The sequence below is a fragment of the Coregonus clupeaformis genome, unplaced genomic scaffold (genome assembly GCF_020615455.1).
Source record: "Coregonus clupeaformis isolate EN_2021a unplaced genomic scaffold, ASM2061545v1 scaf0102, whole genome shotgun sequence".
Classification (NCBI taxonomy): domain Eukaryota; kingdom Metazoa; phylum Chordata; class Actinopteri; order Salmoniformes; family Salmonidae; genus Coregonus; species Coregonus clupeaformis.
The window spans coordinates 440087-455507 of NW_025533557.1; positions in this window are offsets into that span (position 1 = coordinate 440087).

Here is a 15421-nt window from a genome sequence, read left to right on the forward strand (position 1 = left end):
GAGTGGCCATCACAAAGCCCTGACCTCAATCCTATAGAACATGTGTGGACAGAACTGAAAAATTGTGTGCGAGCAAGGAGGCCTACAAACCTGACTCAGTTACACCAGCTCTGTCAGGAGGAATGGGCCAAAATTCACCCAACTTATTGTGGGAAGCTTGTGGAAGGCTACCCGAAACGTTTGACCCAAGTTAAACAATTTAAAGGCAATCCTACCAAATAGTAATTGAGCGTATGTAAACTTCTGATCCACTGGGAATGTGATGAAAGAAATAAAATCTGAAATAAATCATTCTCTCTACTATTATTCTGACTTTTCAAATTCTTAAAATAAAGTGGTGATCCTAACTGACCTAAGACAGGTGTCACGCCCTGGCTCTGGGACTCTGTTATGTTGAGCCAGGGTGTGTTGTTTCTATGTGTTTTGTGTTCTAGGTTGTTTATCTAGTTCATTTGTTTCTATGTTGGCCGGTGTGGTTCTCAATCAGAGGCAACGTGAATCAGCTGTTGCTTGTTGTCTCTGATTGGGAACCATACTTAGGCAGCCTGTTTTCCACAGTGTGTTGTGGGATCTTGTTCCGTGTATGGTTTGTGTCTGTGACCAAGGACGTCACGTATCGTTTTGTTGTTTTGTTTCGGTAATTAAAAAATTAAGTATGTTCTCATTCCACGCTGCGCATTGGTCCACTACGTGTAACGATCATGACAGAAGATCCCACCATAACTGGACCAAGCAGCGTGTCCAGGAGCCAACGCCAGAGAGGACTCTGATGAATATCAACCTCGACTGGGTCAAGAAGCGTGTCCAGGAGCCAACGCCAGAGAGGGCTCTAAAGGATATCAACCTCGACTGGGTCAAGCCGCGGGAGGAGGAGAGAGGTTGGACTTGGGAGCAGAAGAGGGAGAGTCTGGCGAGAGCCATGGAGGCCATAGCCACGGGGGAGAGACGAACCCAATACATTTTTAGGGGGGGGCTCACACCGTGGACGACGGGGCTGCTGGAGGCAGATAAGGGGCGGGTCAGTGGACGAGGAGAGAAGGCCACCGGGTTACGGGAGCCATTGGCGAGTAGAGGGAAGGAAAATTTAGAGGCACGGCGAGAGGTACTGAGGTGTGTTGCCAGTCCGGTCCGGCCCGTTCCTGATCCCCATGTAAGGCCAGTGGTGTGTGTTCCCAGTGCGGACCGGCCTGTTCCTGTCCCTCGCACCAAGCCTGTGGTGCACGTCGCCAGCCCGGCCCGGCCTGTTCCTGCTCCCCGCACCAAGCCAAGGGTGCGCGTCGCCAGCTCGGCCCGGCCTGTTCCTGCCACTCGCACCAAGCCTACGGTGCGCGTCGCCAGCCCGGCTCGGCCTGTTCCTGCTCCCCGCACCAAGCCTGTGGTGCGCGTCGTCAGGCCGGTCCGGCACGTTCCTGCTCCCCGCACCAAGCCTGTGGTGCGCGTCGTCAGCCCAGTCCGGCCCGTCCCTGCTCCCCGCACCAAGCCAATGGTGCGCGTCGTCAGCCCGGTCCGGCCCATCCCTGCTCCCCGCACCAAGCCTGTGGTGCGCGTCGTCAGTCCGGCACAGCCCATGCCTGTTCCACCGGTGCCTGGTCCAGCACCGGTCAGCTGCTCCACTCCGGAGCTAGAGCAATCCGCTCCACCAGTGTTCAGTACAGCTCCGGCCAGCAGGGCCAGACCGGACCAGGGGCGCTTTGGGGGGTTTGTTGGAGGGTGGGGGTCAATCCCGGAGCCGGAACCGCCTCTGAGGAGGAATGCCCACCCGGCCCTCCCCTGTTCGGTTTAGGTTTGGCGCGGTCGCAGTCCGCGCCTTTGGGGGGGGGTACTGTCACGCCCTGGCTCTGGGACTCTGTTATGTTGAGCCAGGGTGTGTTGTTTCTATGTGTTTTGTGTGCTAGGGTTATATTCTAGTTCATTTGTTTGTATGTTGGTCGGTGTGGTTCTCAATCAGAGGCAACGTGTATCAGCTGTTGCTTGTTGTCTCTGATTGGGACATATACTTAGGCAGCCTGTTTTCCACAGTGTGTTGTGGGATCTTGTTCCGTATGGTTTGTATTGTAACCAAGGACTTCACGTTTCATATCGTTTGTTGTTTTGTTTCGTGTGATCATTCAAAAATAAAGTATGTTCACTTATCACGCTGCGCATTGGTCCACTTCCTCCGACGATCGTGACAGAAGATCCCACCATAACTGGACCAAGCAGCGTGTCCAGGAGCCAACGCCAGAGAGGACTCTGATGAATATCAACCTCGACTGGGTCAAGCAGCGTGTCCAGGAGCCAACGCCAGAGAGGGCTCTAAAGGATTTCAACCTCGACTGGGTCAAGCAGCGTGAGGAGGAGAGAGGCTGGACTTTGGAGCAGAGGAGCGAGAGTCTGGCGAGAGCCATGGAGGCCTGGCCCACGGGGAGGAGAGACGCCCAGAAAATGTTTAGGGGGAGGCTCACGCCGTGGACAACGGGGCAGCAGGAGGCCGGGATAGAGTGGTTCAGCGGGTTGGCAAAGGAGGCCGCCAGGTTACGGGAGTCACTGGTCACCAGGGGGAAGGAGAATGTAGAGGCACGGCGAGAGGTACTGGGGTGTGTTGCCAGTCCGGTCTGGCCCGTTCCTGATCCCCATGTAAGGCCAGTGGTGTGTGTTCCCAGTGCGGTCCGGCCTGTTCCTGTCCCTTGCACCAAGCCTGTGGTGCGCGTCGCCAGCCCGGCCCGGCCTGTTCCTGCTCCCCACACCAAGCCAAGGGTGCGCGTTGCCAGCTCGGCCCGGCCTGTTCCTGCCACTCGCACCAAGCCTACGGTGCGCGTCGCCAGCCTGGCTCGGCCTGTTCCTGCTCCCCGCACCAAGCCTGTGGTGCGCATCGTCAGCCCAGTCCGGCCCGTCCCTGCTCCCCGCACCAAGCCTGTGGTGCGCGTCGTCAGCCCAGTCCGGCCCGTCCCTGCTCCCCGCACCAAGCCTGTGGTGCGCTTCGTCAGCCCAGTTCGGCCCGTCCCTGCTACCCGCACCAAGCCTGTGGTGCGCGTCGTCAGGCCGGTCCGGCCCGTTCCTGCTCCCCGCACCAAGCCTGTGGTGCGCGTCGTCAGCCCAGTCCGGCCCGTCCCTGCTCCCCGCACCAAGCCTGTGGTGCGCTTCGTCAGCCCGGTTCGGCCCGTCCCTGCTCCCCGCACCAAGTCTGTGGTGCGCGTCGTCAGTATGGCACAGCCCGTGCCTGGGTCACCGGTGCCTGGTCAGGTACCGGTTAGCTGCTCCACATCGGAGCCTGAGCGATCCGCTCCACCGATGTCCAGTCCAGATCCAGCCAGCAGGGTCAGACCGGACCAGGGGCGCTATGGGGGGTTTGTTGGAGGGTGGGGGTCAAGCCCAGAGCCGGAACCGCCTCTGAGGAGGAATGCTCACCCGGCCCTCCCCTGTTCGGTTTATGTTTGGCGCGGTCGCAGTCCGCGCCTTTGGGGGGGGGTACTGTCACGCCCTGGCTCAGGGACTCTGTTATGTTGAGCCAGGGTGTGTTGTTTCTATGTGTTTTGTGTTCTAGGTTGTTTATCTAGTTCATTTGTTTCTATGTTGGCCGGTGTGGTTCTCAATCAGAGGCAACGTGAATCAGCTGTTGCTTGTTGTCTCTGATTGGGTACCATACTTAGGCAGCCTGTTTTCCACAGTGTGTTGTGGGATCTTGTTCCATGTATGGTTTGTGTCTGTGACCAAGGATGTCATGTATCGTTTTGTTGTTTTGTTTCGGTAATTAAAAAATAATGTATGTTCTCATTCCACACTGCGCATTGGTCCACTGTGTGTAACGATCGTGACAACAGGGAATGTTTTACTACGATTACATGTCAAGAAATGTGAAAAACTGAGTTTAAATGTATTTTGCTAAGGTGTATGTAAACTTCCGACTTCAACTGTAGCCTCCCTACTGTTATTTTATTTTACTGCTCCTCTTTAATGATTTGTTATTTGTTATTTTTTACTCATCTATTTTTCACTAAACACTTATTTTTCTTAAAACTGCATTGTTGGTTAAGGGCTTGTAAGTAAGCAGGTCTACACCTGTTGTATTCGGTGCTTGTTGCAAATTAAATGTGATTTGATTTGATTCAATGCGCCTTGAGAAAATAACTACTATAGAATGCACCTGGCCTGCATGACAGACGCTCCTGGTCCTGTATGATATTTGTGCATCTGTAACTTTCTCACTCATCCTTATTCACGATTCATTCAGGACTATCCGTAATCATGGTAGCATCCACATTAATGTAGAAGTGTTTAGAAACATATTCTCTTCTTATTTACAATAACAGTGACTCCAAAATGACACAATACATTATTTACCATTCATTTCTATTGGGCACAACATAATCTGAAACACAACCAAAACAAACAGCAAATGCATCTAACACGTTTGTGGAGTCACAAGCTTGATGTAATCATTGTGTATTAGGAATATGGGACTTTTGACTACTTTAATACACAAGTTAATTTTTCCCAATACTTTTGGTCCCCTAAAATGAAGGGACTACAGTGCTTTTAGTACGTATTCACACCCCTTGACTTTTTCCACATTTTGTTGTGTTACAGCCTGAATATAAAATTGATTAAATTGAGATGTTTTGTCACTGGCCTACACACAATACCCTATAATGTCAAAGTGGAACTATGTTTTTCTACTTATTTTCAAATTAATAACAAATGTGAAGCTGAAATATCTTGAGTCAATAAGTATTCAACCCCTTTGTTTTGGCAAGCCTAAATAAGTTCCGGAGTAAAAAAGTGCTTAACAAGTCACATAATAAGGTGCACGGACTCTGTGTGCAATAACAGTGTTTAACTGGATTTTTTAATGACTACCCCATCTCTGTACCCCACACATACAATTATCTGTAAGGTCCCTCAGTCACGCAGTGAATTTCAAAAACAGATTCAACCACAAAGACCAGGGAGGTTTTCCAATGCCTCGCAAAGAAGGGCACCTATTGGTAGATGGGTAAAAAAATAAAAATAAAGCCAGACATTGAATATCCCTTTGAGCATGGTGAAGTTATTAATTACACTTTGGATGGTGTATCAATACACCCAGTCACTACAAAGATACAGGCGTCCTTCCTAACTCTGTTGCCAGAGTGGAAGGAAACCGCTCAGGGATTTCACCATGAGGCCAATGGTGACTTTAAATCAGTTACAGAGTTTAATGGCTGTGATAAGAGAAAACTGAGGATAGATCAACATTGTACTTACTCCACAATACTAACCTAATTGACAGAGTGAAAAGAAGAATTCAAAAACATGCATCTGTTTGCAACAAGGCACTAAATTGGCAAAGCAATTAACTTTTTGTCCTGAATACAAAGTGTTATGTTTGGGGCAAATCCAATACAACACATTACTGAGTACTACTCTCCATATTTTCAAGCATAGGGGTGGCTGCATCATGTTATGGGTATGCTTGTAATCGTTTTTTCAGGATAAAAGATAAACAGAATGGAGCTAAGCACAGGACAAATCCTAGAGGAAAATCTGGTTCTCTTGGACACTTGGAGGTTAATACACCTTTAAGCTGGACAATAACCTAAAACACAAGGCCAAATCTACACTGGAGTTGCTGACCAATAAGACAATGAATGTTCCCGACTGGCCGAGTTACAGTTTTAACTTAAAATCTACTTGAAAATCTATGGCAAGACCTGAAAATGGTTGTCTAGAAATGATCAACAACCAATTTGACAGAGCTTCAATAATTTTGAATAGAACAATTGCCAAATGTTACACAATCTAGGTGTGGAAAGCTCTTAGAGACTTACTCAGAAAGACTCACAACTGTAATCAGTGCCAAAGGTGCTTTTACAAAGTATTGACTTAGGAGTGTGAATACTTATGTAAATTAGATATTTCTGTATTTCATTTTCAATACATTTGCTAAAATGTCTATGGATGAAAATACCCTCAAATTAAAGTTGATGGTCTACACTTTAACCTCATACTCATTGTATAATTTCAAATCCAAAGTGCTGGAGTACAGAGCCAAATCAACAACAAAAGTGTCACTGTCCCAATACTTTTATCATTAAATTAACCCATGTCAGCTAACATTTTTTAGATTGGTAAGTTAGTCTAGCCAGCTATCAAACTTGTAGTAATCATGGTCTAATTACTGACCGGGGCCCCCATTAATTTTGTTAGTTACTCTCACTCAGAAATCATTTTGAAAACTGCATATTCTTCTCTGCCCCATGGCGAAATGAGTAGAATTGCAGCAAACTTGATTTAAAATGTCAATATTTTCTCTATAACCCATAGCAAATTGTGTAGAATTGCAGGAAATTGACTCTAAAACGTTTTTCCTCCGCTGTCAAGAGGGGGGATGCTAAAATGTAGCAATTGGCAAAATGAGTAAGTTTTGGGTTTATTTAGCAGTACAAAACAGTAGTAGCTAAGCGATAACCTGTTTACCTTGCCTATTGAAGGCATTATTTACAGTAACCACACATAATGGGCCACCGAGGCAACACAATCTCACATTCAATTCATGCAAATATGTACAAAAAGTATTTCCGCAGATTTTGTGCGGTTTTGTGTGGCTTAAGTCATGTGAAAATACACACATTTTTGTGTGAATTAATTAATAGGAAAATACACATTTTTGTGCGACTTCATTCATAGGAAAATACATTTTGGGGGGGAAAACTTCGTAACAATTTTTTGAAAGTTTTTGGAGCAATGCATTTTGGCCAATGGTATTCTACACTGGCTTTTTTTGTGTCACACATTTATTTATATCAAAAACAAATGTGTTAACAATCCAATATTGTTAATCAACCAGGTTGTCACCGAAATACTTATAATACAATAGTAGCCATACGTTTTCTTTATGTTTTATTAATGCCAATGCTGTTTTCACTTAATACTTTGGGATACTGGTGCTGTGTCTGATTTTATGAGGGTTGCCAGATTGGAGTAAAAAGCTGTATTTGTCTGGGTTTTTTTGCGGTATCGATGAAGGTATTTGATTGGGGAATGGGGATACATTTTCATGATGAGAAATTAATTCATCAATAAATGTGGGGAAACGGGAAGACCTGCAAAAAAAATCTGTTTGGTTTCAATTCCCCTGGTGCAAATGCATGGTATTTGCAACTATAACGAATCTGGACTATGATCAATTAAGCCATATCAATGCAGTTAAACAGGTTAATGTAAAATAATGAATTATGTTGGCTTACACTTATGGCACTTCCAAGGCCATTTCATTATGATTATTACGGTCGTGTCAATCATGTTATATACTTAGGCTATTGTAACAAGGCATATGCCAGCATTGTAGGCCTACTGCCTCTGCCCAGAGGCCTACTAGACTTTCATGGCAACGGCCGTTAGAGCTCATTTTGCCACGTATGAGCCCTGGTTAGAGTCCCTGTTGCAGCTTTCACTTTCTTCCGCTACGTTGGTGGCAGCGTTGGATCAAGTCCAGCTCACGTCTAGTTATGTGATCTAGTGGTGGGAAGCATTCTGTTTTTCAACATTTTGTTGGGTGTAATTAAATTAATATATCTAGTTAACAATGGATAAGCAACAATGGGCGTGACGGATAGAAGTAGTCACTACAGGTGGGATCAAGCCTTACATCAAAGTTGCCTGAAGCTGAATGGAAAGTGCTACGCCCTGTGACTGTCTAATAAGTTAACTAACCAGTGTAGACCCAAAACAAACACATTCTACACGTTTACAAACTACCTGTTTAAAGTGTTATTACAACCATGGTGTTCTTTTGTTACTGAAGCGTATATATCAAATGAGCTGACAATGATCCACATCATATGGGTAGACAAATAATACGTGTTATGTAGCAAAACACAACTATCCTTTTTTTTCTTTTTTTTTAATAAGCATCACTGTTGATCCATCCTGTTCTGATCTAATGAGATGGATGTAGGATTTTCTACGGCCTGGAATTGAGGCCTTTCCCAGTCATGAAGGACGAAGCTAGGCCCCTCTTGTTTCTCAATGGCGAAGACTGAACTCAAGTTAGGGGTTATATGTCAGACTCTCCTATACCACTTTGCCCAACATGTTATATCCCATAGGTTGTAAATAAACCCTTTGTAAGGTGATATAACTTGTATTATTATTATAGGGCTGTGAAACCCAAAGCCGAATGGCTTCAGACTGAGCATTTCTCACTGGAAGTTGCTGCTGACATTGAACATAGCTTATGGTTAGCGTATTTTATTAATTTCAGCCTCTCCTATGCAACTATTCCCAACATCTTATACCCCATAGGTTGTAAATAAACCCTTTGTAAGGTGATATAACTTGTATCGTTATTATTTTTATGTATTTTTTGTTTTTTATTTTACACCCCTTTTTCTCCCCAATTTCGTCAAATCCAATTACGATCTTGTCTCATCGCTGCAACTCCCCAACGGGCTCTGGAGAGGCGAAGGTCTAGTCATGCGTCCTCCGAAACATGGCCCACCAAACCGCGATTACTTGTATTATTATTATAGGGCTGTGAAACAAATAGCCGAATGGCTTCAGATTGAGCATTTATCACTGGAAATTGCTGCTGACATTGAACATAGCTTATGGTTAGGGTATTTAATTAATTTCAAACTCTCACATACCACTATTCCCAAGATCTTATACCCCATAGGTTGTAAATAAACCCTTTTTAAACTGATATAACTTGTATCGTGATTATAGGACTGTGAAACCCATAGCCGAATGGCATTTCTCACCATTTATGTACGGAGAGATATTTCCACTTTATAACAGGTAGTGTCCATTTATTTACAGTAGTGTGTTGATTAATTATTGCTTTATTCAGTGGAAATACAGAATATGTATAAAAATGCCAAAAATACCAAAAGCTAAATCAAGCAGAGATTTACAACTATTTAACCCTGTTAGTCATTACTGAAACATGCAAACTACATTTTACATTTACATTTACGTCATTTAGCAGACGCTCTTATCCAGAGCGACTTACAAATTGGTGCATTCACCCTATAGCCAGTGGGATAACCACTTTACAATTATTATTATTATTATTATTTTTTTTTATTTTTTTTGGGGGGGGGGTAGAAGGATTACTTTATCCTATCCCAGGTATTCCTTAAAGAGGTGGGGTTTCAAATGTCTCCGGAAGGTGGTGAGTGACTCCGCTGTCCTGGCGTAGTGAGGGAGCTTGTTCCACCATTGGGGTGCCAGAGCAGCGAACAGTTTTGACTGGGCTGAGCGGGAACTATGCTTCCGCAGAGGAAGGGGAGCCAGCAGGCCAGAGGTGGATGAACGCAATGCCCTCGTTTGGGTGTAGGGACTGATCAGAGCCTGAAGGTACGGAGGTGCCGTTCCCCTCACTGCTCCATAGGCAAGCACCATGGTCTTGTAACGGATGCGAGCTTCAACTGGAAGCCAGTGGAGTGTGCGGAGGAGGGGGATGACGTGAGAGAACTTGGGAAGGTTGAACACCAGACGGGCTGCGGCATTCTGGATGAGTTGTAGGGGTTTAATGGCACAGGCAGGGAGCCCAGCCAACAGCGAGTTGCAGTAATCCAGACGGGAGATGACAAGTGCCTGGATTAGGACCTGTGCCGCTTCCTGTGTAAGGCAGGGTCGTACTCTCCGAATGTTGTAGAGCATGAACCTGCAGGATCGGGTCACCGCCTTGATGTTAGCGGAGAACGACAGGGTGTTGTCCAGGGTCACGCCAAGGCTCTTCGCACTCTGGGAGGAGGACACAACGGAGTTGTCAACCGTGAACTACAAACACTTAACCAGTTAAAGATAATGAATATATGACAACTAGATTTGATAAAACATAATTCATACAAAAGTCAAGATTTGGCTATAATATGAGTACAAATAAAGTGAGTGTGTGCATATGTGTTTGTGTGTGTGTGTATTATGGTGTGTTTTATAATTTCCCATCATAAAAAATGTATCTCCATTCCAGTGGCGGCTGGTGAAAAATATTCTCGGTGGGGCTGTGCCATACTTTTTTTTTCCTGTAACCATCGCGATATATTTTAACACAAACTGCAGGACAGCAGTGCTCAGTGAAACATTCAGTAATTATTTAATGCCAATATTAAAAAGTTGAGGCATTCTTACACAAAAACATATTACACAAACCCAAGCCTTTCATTTGCATTTAAAGTGAACTTTTCACCATTGGTAGTAAACAGGCAACGCAACAGGCATGCTGTCAGAACAGAGTGGAAAGTGGACAATAACATGAAATTATTATAAAGTTTATAGGAAATCTTACACTGTATGAAAGGATGTATAATATAGAAATGGATATCAAGTGGATGAACTCAAACCTTTGACTGGAAGAATAGCATACAGTATTTTATGATCATACTAAATGTGACTAATTGTTAATGTGCTCCAGAACTGCAACAATTAATTGATACAAAACAACATATATACAGTAATATTAGCAAAGACACTATTAAGACTTTCTAGAGTACCATATATAACTGGATTTTTATGCTAAGGTCAACTATATACAAAGAAACATGCGGCCAGAGCTGCTCTGTGTGTGTGTGTCTGTCATCTTATTTGTACAGGAATTTTGCCCGTCTGTCCTTCTGAGTGGCAAACCTCTCAATGACCCTTTGATTAAAGTCAGGAATGTCCCTGACAAGTTTCTTCTCCATGGAGAGCATGGCCAGAGCGTTCAGGCGATCCTGTGTCATGCTGTTTCTCAGGAAGGTCTTGATCCTTTTCAGTGTAGAGAAGCACCTTTCTGACTCAGCAGTTGTCATGGGTGTGGTGATGAGGATCTTGAGGAGGCTGGCAGTCTCTGTGAAAGTGCTCTGAAGGTTGTTCTCCATGAAGAACTGGTACAGGGCACTGCACCACTACAAGCCTTGAACTCACTGTTCTCATAGATGAGGGACAGTTTGGTTTTGAGCTTGGCCTTGTTCAACATGGGGTACGCCTCCACGGTTGTTTCCAAGCGCTGTATCGGGGAACTTCACACTGTGTTGTGGGAACAACTCTCCGTGCAATAGTGTTGCGCTGATGAGGTGCTGGGTGAAGGGAGAACCTCTCTTTGGCATGACTCAGGATGGTATCACATACCTGTAAAAGATACATCATCAGCTTTAATTTGCAATTAGCTATTTTGATGCAAGTGATCCTGACTGACACATGCCTATGTCCAACTCAAGTATATGATTACCAAGGTGCTGATTGTTCAGGGTTTTGGCTACATACTACCAGGCCTGAAAAAAGTTCTAGGTGGGAAACACTGACAATTACATCACAACTTACCTCTATAGCCAACCTCTGTTGTTCTCCTGGTCCCAGCATCCTCCGTCGCTTGATGGGCTGTTGCTGCTCAAGTCAGATGCGCTGTCCCCACACAAAGAGGGAATTGAGGCCCTGGGTCCAAAAAAATAAAGTTTAATTTGATAACTTGCAATCAGACTTCTTAACTCACTGTAATTCCCCCTCAACACACAACCAGTGACTTATATATATATATATAGACAGACAGACAGACAGACAGACAGACAGACAGACAGTGTGTATATACACACAAACTATGTCTAGTAACTGCTTTTAACCTGTGATGTACATAATTAACTGATGTTATTACGTTTTAAAGCCTTTTTCTATTACATTTGTGAGAGGGATGCAACATAATTTTGTTCTGCTGTTCACTTAGCAATAAAGTTAATATTCAATAACAACTAGGCCTCTTCTAGAAATTGACCTGGTGGACACCTGAATAATTATTACAAACTGTGTAGTACTTTTCCTGCATTATTATCAACGTCTGATTGTGTCTTCTCTTTCCTTTTAAAATACTAAAACAAATATAATTGTGACGGCTCTATGATAATCACTCACACAAGCACCAACTGGCAGTGGGTGGAAACGTCAGTCGTCTCGTCAGCTTGAATGGCGATAAAATCAGCACTCTTTACTTCCTCCAGGATGTAATCCTTAAGCATTGACAGCATACAGTCCAACAGCTCGTTCTGTATCGTCTTTGACGTGCCCTTAAAAACGGTAGCTGTCTTCAGGTGCTCCTCCAGCACACTGTCGAGGGAGGCAACAAAATCCACTAAGCCCCGGAAAATGCCGGGGTTGTCTGAGGAGTCAGTCTCTCGTGCCCACGCAAGGCCAACTCAAAAGCCCCACAGAACTTCACACAATCGATAATTTTGGATAGAATGTGCCTGTTTTTATCCACCTCCTCATTGTGTTTCCTCACCGCAATCCTGTGGCCGTCATCCAGCTGCGTAGCAATGTTCACCCTTCCTAATACAGCTAGCTTTACAGAGTTGTCCATGTGTGCCCCTGGTGTTCTCATGTTTCTTTACCTTCTCTGACAGGTGCTTCATATCCCCTCACTCCGGTACCTGTCCATGCTGAATCTGACCCCGTGTTTTAAAAAAGCAAGCACGGAAAGCAAAATAAAGCATTAGCATCAGTGCACCCAGCTAGCCAAGCCTTCCTGGTGTACCAGCTACGGGAGAAGCCGCGCATATACTGCTTCCCTTTCTCGCTAGCCTGCTGTCTGATTGAGAGGTCAGGTTGATCTGGGCCCAGCTCTTTCACCCGAACTTTCTCTGACAAAGTTCTCCTCTCAAACGGATCTTGGAGGAGAGATTTCACCGAGTTAGGGTTGGGTCTTGGAGGAGTAACGTTTGCGTTCGCCATTGTTGTCTAGTAAAAATGGCGTCACTGGACCCCGGTCCTTATTTTATCAGGGGGCGAGCTTGGGGGCGGTAAAATAATCGCCCTCCTTGGATTCGATTTAAGATCGCTTATTGACTACATTTTATGTCATACATTCATATCTTAAATTAGCAATTGGCTTAACTGCTACGTAGACCCGCCTCCTCGGGGGCACTTTCTGTATCGCCCAGAGCTGACGAGGCGTTTGACAGGCAGAGGAAAGGTTGCGAATATGATTTTCTATCATATCTTACACATATTACTGTGTGCATTCCATATTTCAAACACACAAATATTGACATACTGATGTTTTTATTATTATTATTATTATTATTTTTTATTTTTTATTTTTTAAAATAATTTTATTTAAGGGGGCGGCGCCCTAGCGCCCTCTATCGGCCAGCCGCCACTGCTCCATTCCCCAATCAAATACCTTCATCGATACCACGATACCACAACAAAAAAGAATCTGTATTTTTCTCCAATCTGGCAACCCTCATAAAATTCTACATAGCCTTGTATTAAATGCATTATGAAGACAATTGTGTAATGTAGGCTCCACAGAATATGAAATGTGTTATGAAGAACGTTGTGTAGGCCTACTGTTACTTACACAAAAAAAGGGCCTTTCTGACTACAAGTGCACCAGTATCCCAAAGTATTAAGCGAAAACAAGCATAGAAAACAGTATTGGCATTAATAAAAAATATAAAAACGTAAAAAAGACAATGTAGAACACCATTGCCCATCAAGTCTGCCCCCCCCAAAATGTAGTTTCCTATGAATTAAGTCACACAAAAAAGAATGTATTTTCACATTAATTAAGCCACACAGAAATGCACAAAATCTGCTGAAATACTTTTTGTACATATTTGCACGAATTGAGTGTGAGATAGTGTTGGCCGAGGAAAATAACTTCAAATTCGCATACATATCTCAGAGAAGCTGAAATGGTCTAACCACACAGACACAGTGGTGAAAAAGGTACGAGAGTGATTCTTAAACCTCAGGAGGCTGACGAAATTCATCCTGTCCCCGGGGGCCCTCACAGTGCCCTACAGGAGCACCATCAAGAGCGTACTGTCGGGCTGCATCACAGCCTGGTATGGCAACTCCACCGCCTCGGACTGCAAGGCTGTCACGCTCGTCGACCAGAGATGAGGACCAAGGCGCAGCGTTGAAGGCGAACATATTTATTTATAGAATGATCACACGATCAAAACAACAAAACGATGACGTGACAGTCAATGGTAATACACAAACCAAATACGGATCTGGAATGAGCCGGACCGGACTGGTAACACACCCCAGTACCTCTCACCGTGCCTCTACACCTTCCACCCCCTCTTCGACCAGTGGCCCCCGTAACCTGGCGGCCTCCTCTGCCAATCCGCTGGGCCGCTCTGCCGCGGTCTCCTGCTGGCCCGTCGTCCACGGCGTTAGCCCCCCCCTAAAAATGTTCTGGGCGTCTCTCCTACCCGTGGACCAGGTCTCCATGTCCCTCACCAGCCTTTCGCCCTTCTGCCTCAATGTCAAGCCCTTCTCTTCCTCACTCGGCTTGACCCAGTCGAGGAGGCAAAGGAGATCTGCTAGAGATCTCCCTGGCGATGGCTCCTGGACACGCTGCTTGGTCAAGTCTTGGTGGTTTCTTCTGTCATGCTCGTCGACCAGAGATGAGGACCAAGGCGCAGCGTTGAAGGCGAACATATTTATTTATAGAATGATCACACGATCAAAACAACAAAATGATGACGTGACAGTCAATGGTAATACACAAACCAAATACGAACAAGAAACCACACCAAATGAATGCCTAACGGCTACCTAAGTATGACTCCCAATCAGAGACAACGAGCTACAGACGTCTCTGATTGGGAGCCACCCTGGCCAACATAGATATACCAAAACCAGAAAGTGAAACCTAGAACACACATAGACTATACACACCCTGGCTCAACATATTAGAGTCCCCAGAGCCAGGGCGTGACAAAGGCGCTTCAGAGGGTGATACGTGCAGCCGAACGCACCATTGGGTGCACACTGCCTTCCCTACAGGACACCTACAACACCAGGTGTCGCAGGAAGGCCAAGATGATCATCAGGGACCCCAGCCACCCAAGCCACGGTCTGTTCTCCCAGCTTCAATCACTCAGACACGAGCAGTACAGAAGCATCATGGCAAAAACTGGAAGACTGGCCAATAGTTTCTACCCTCAGACCATCAGGCTGCTGAAAAGCCACCACTTGTCAGCTACCTTGTTCCCCCTCCCCCTGCTACTCCCCCTATGGACACCACCCCCTCACCTCACCTCACCCCCTCCACCCCACCCCCTCAATGGTCACTTACCTTACCTGCTGCTCCCCCTATGGATATCCCCCCACACACACACACACTGGACTTTTACTCTGCCCCCACCCAACGACATTCATCACTGTTGCAGTTGTTAATATGTATATTATTACTTTTTATTATAATAATTTTTATTTCACTTGGTCACCACACTGGTCATTTCCCCCCACCCCTCAACAGTCTTTATTCTGCCTCCTCCCCAATGGGCATTTATTTATTCATCACTACTGCAGTTGTTATGATGTATATAGTACTATTTCTATTTCAATTTTTTATTTATTGCCATTTTCATTATTTTATTTCACTTAGTCCTGCATGTAGGAGTTCAGAGCCTAAGATTTTCACTGTACCCTGCAATCACACCTGCAACCCTGTACATGTGACTATTAA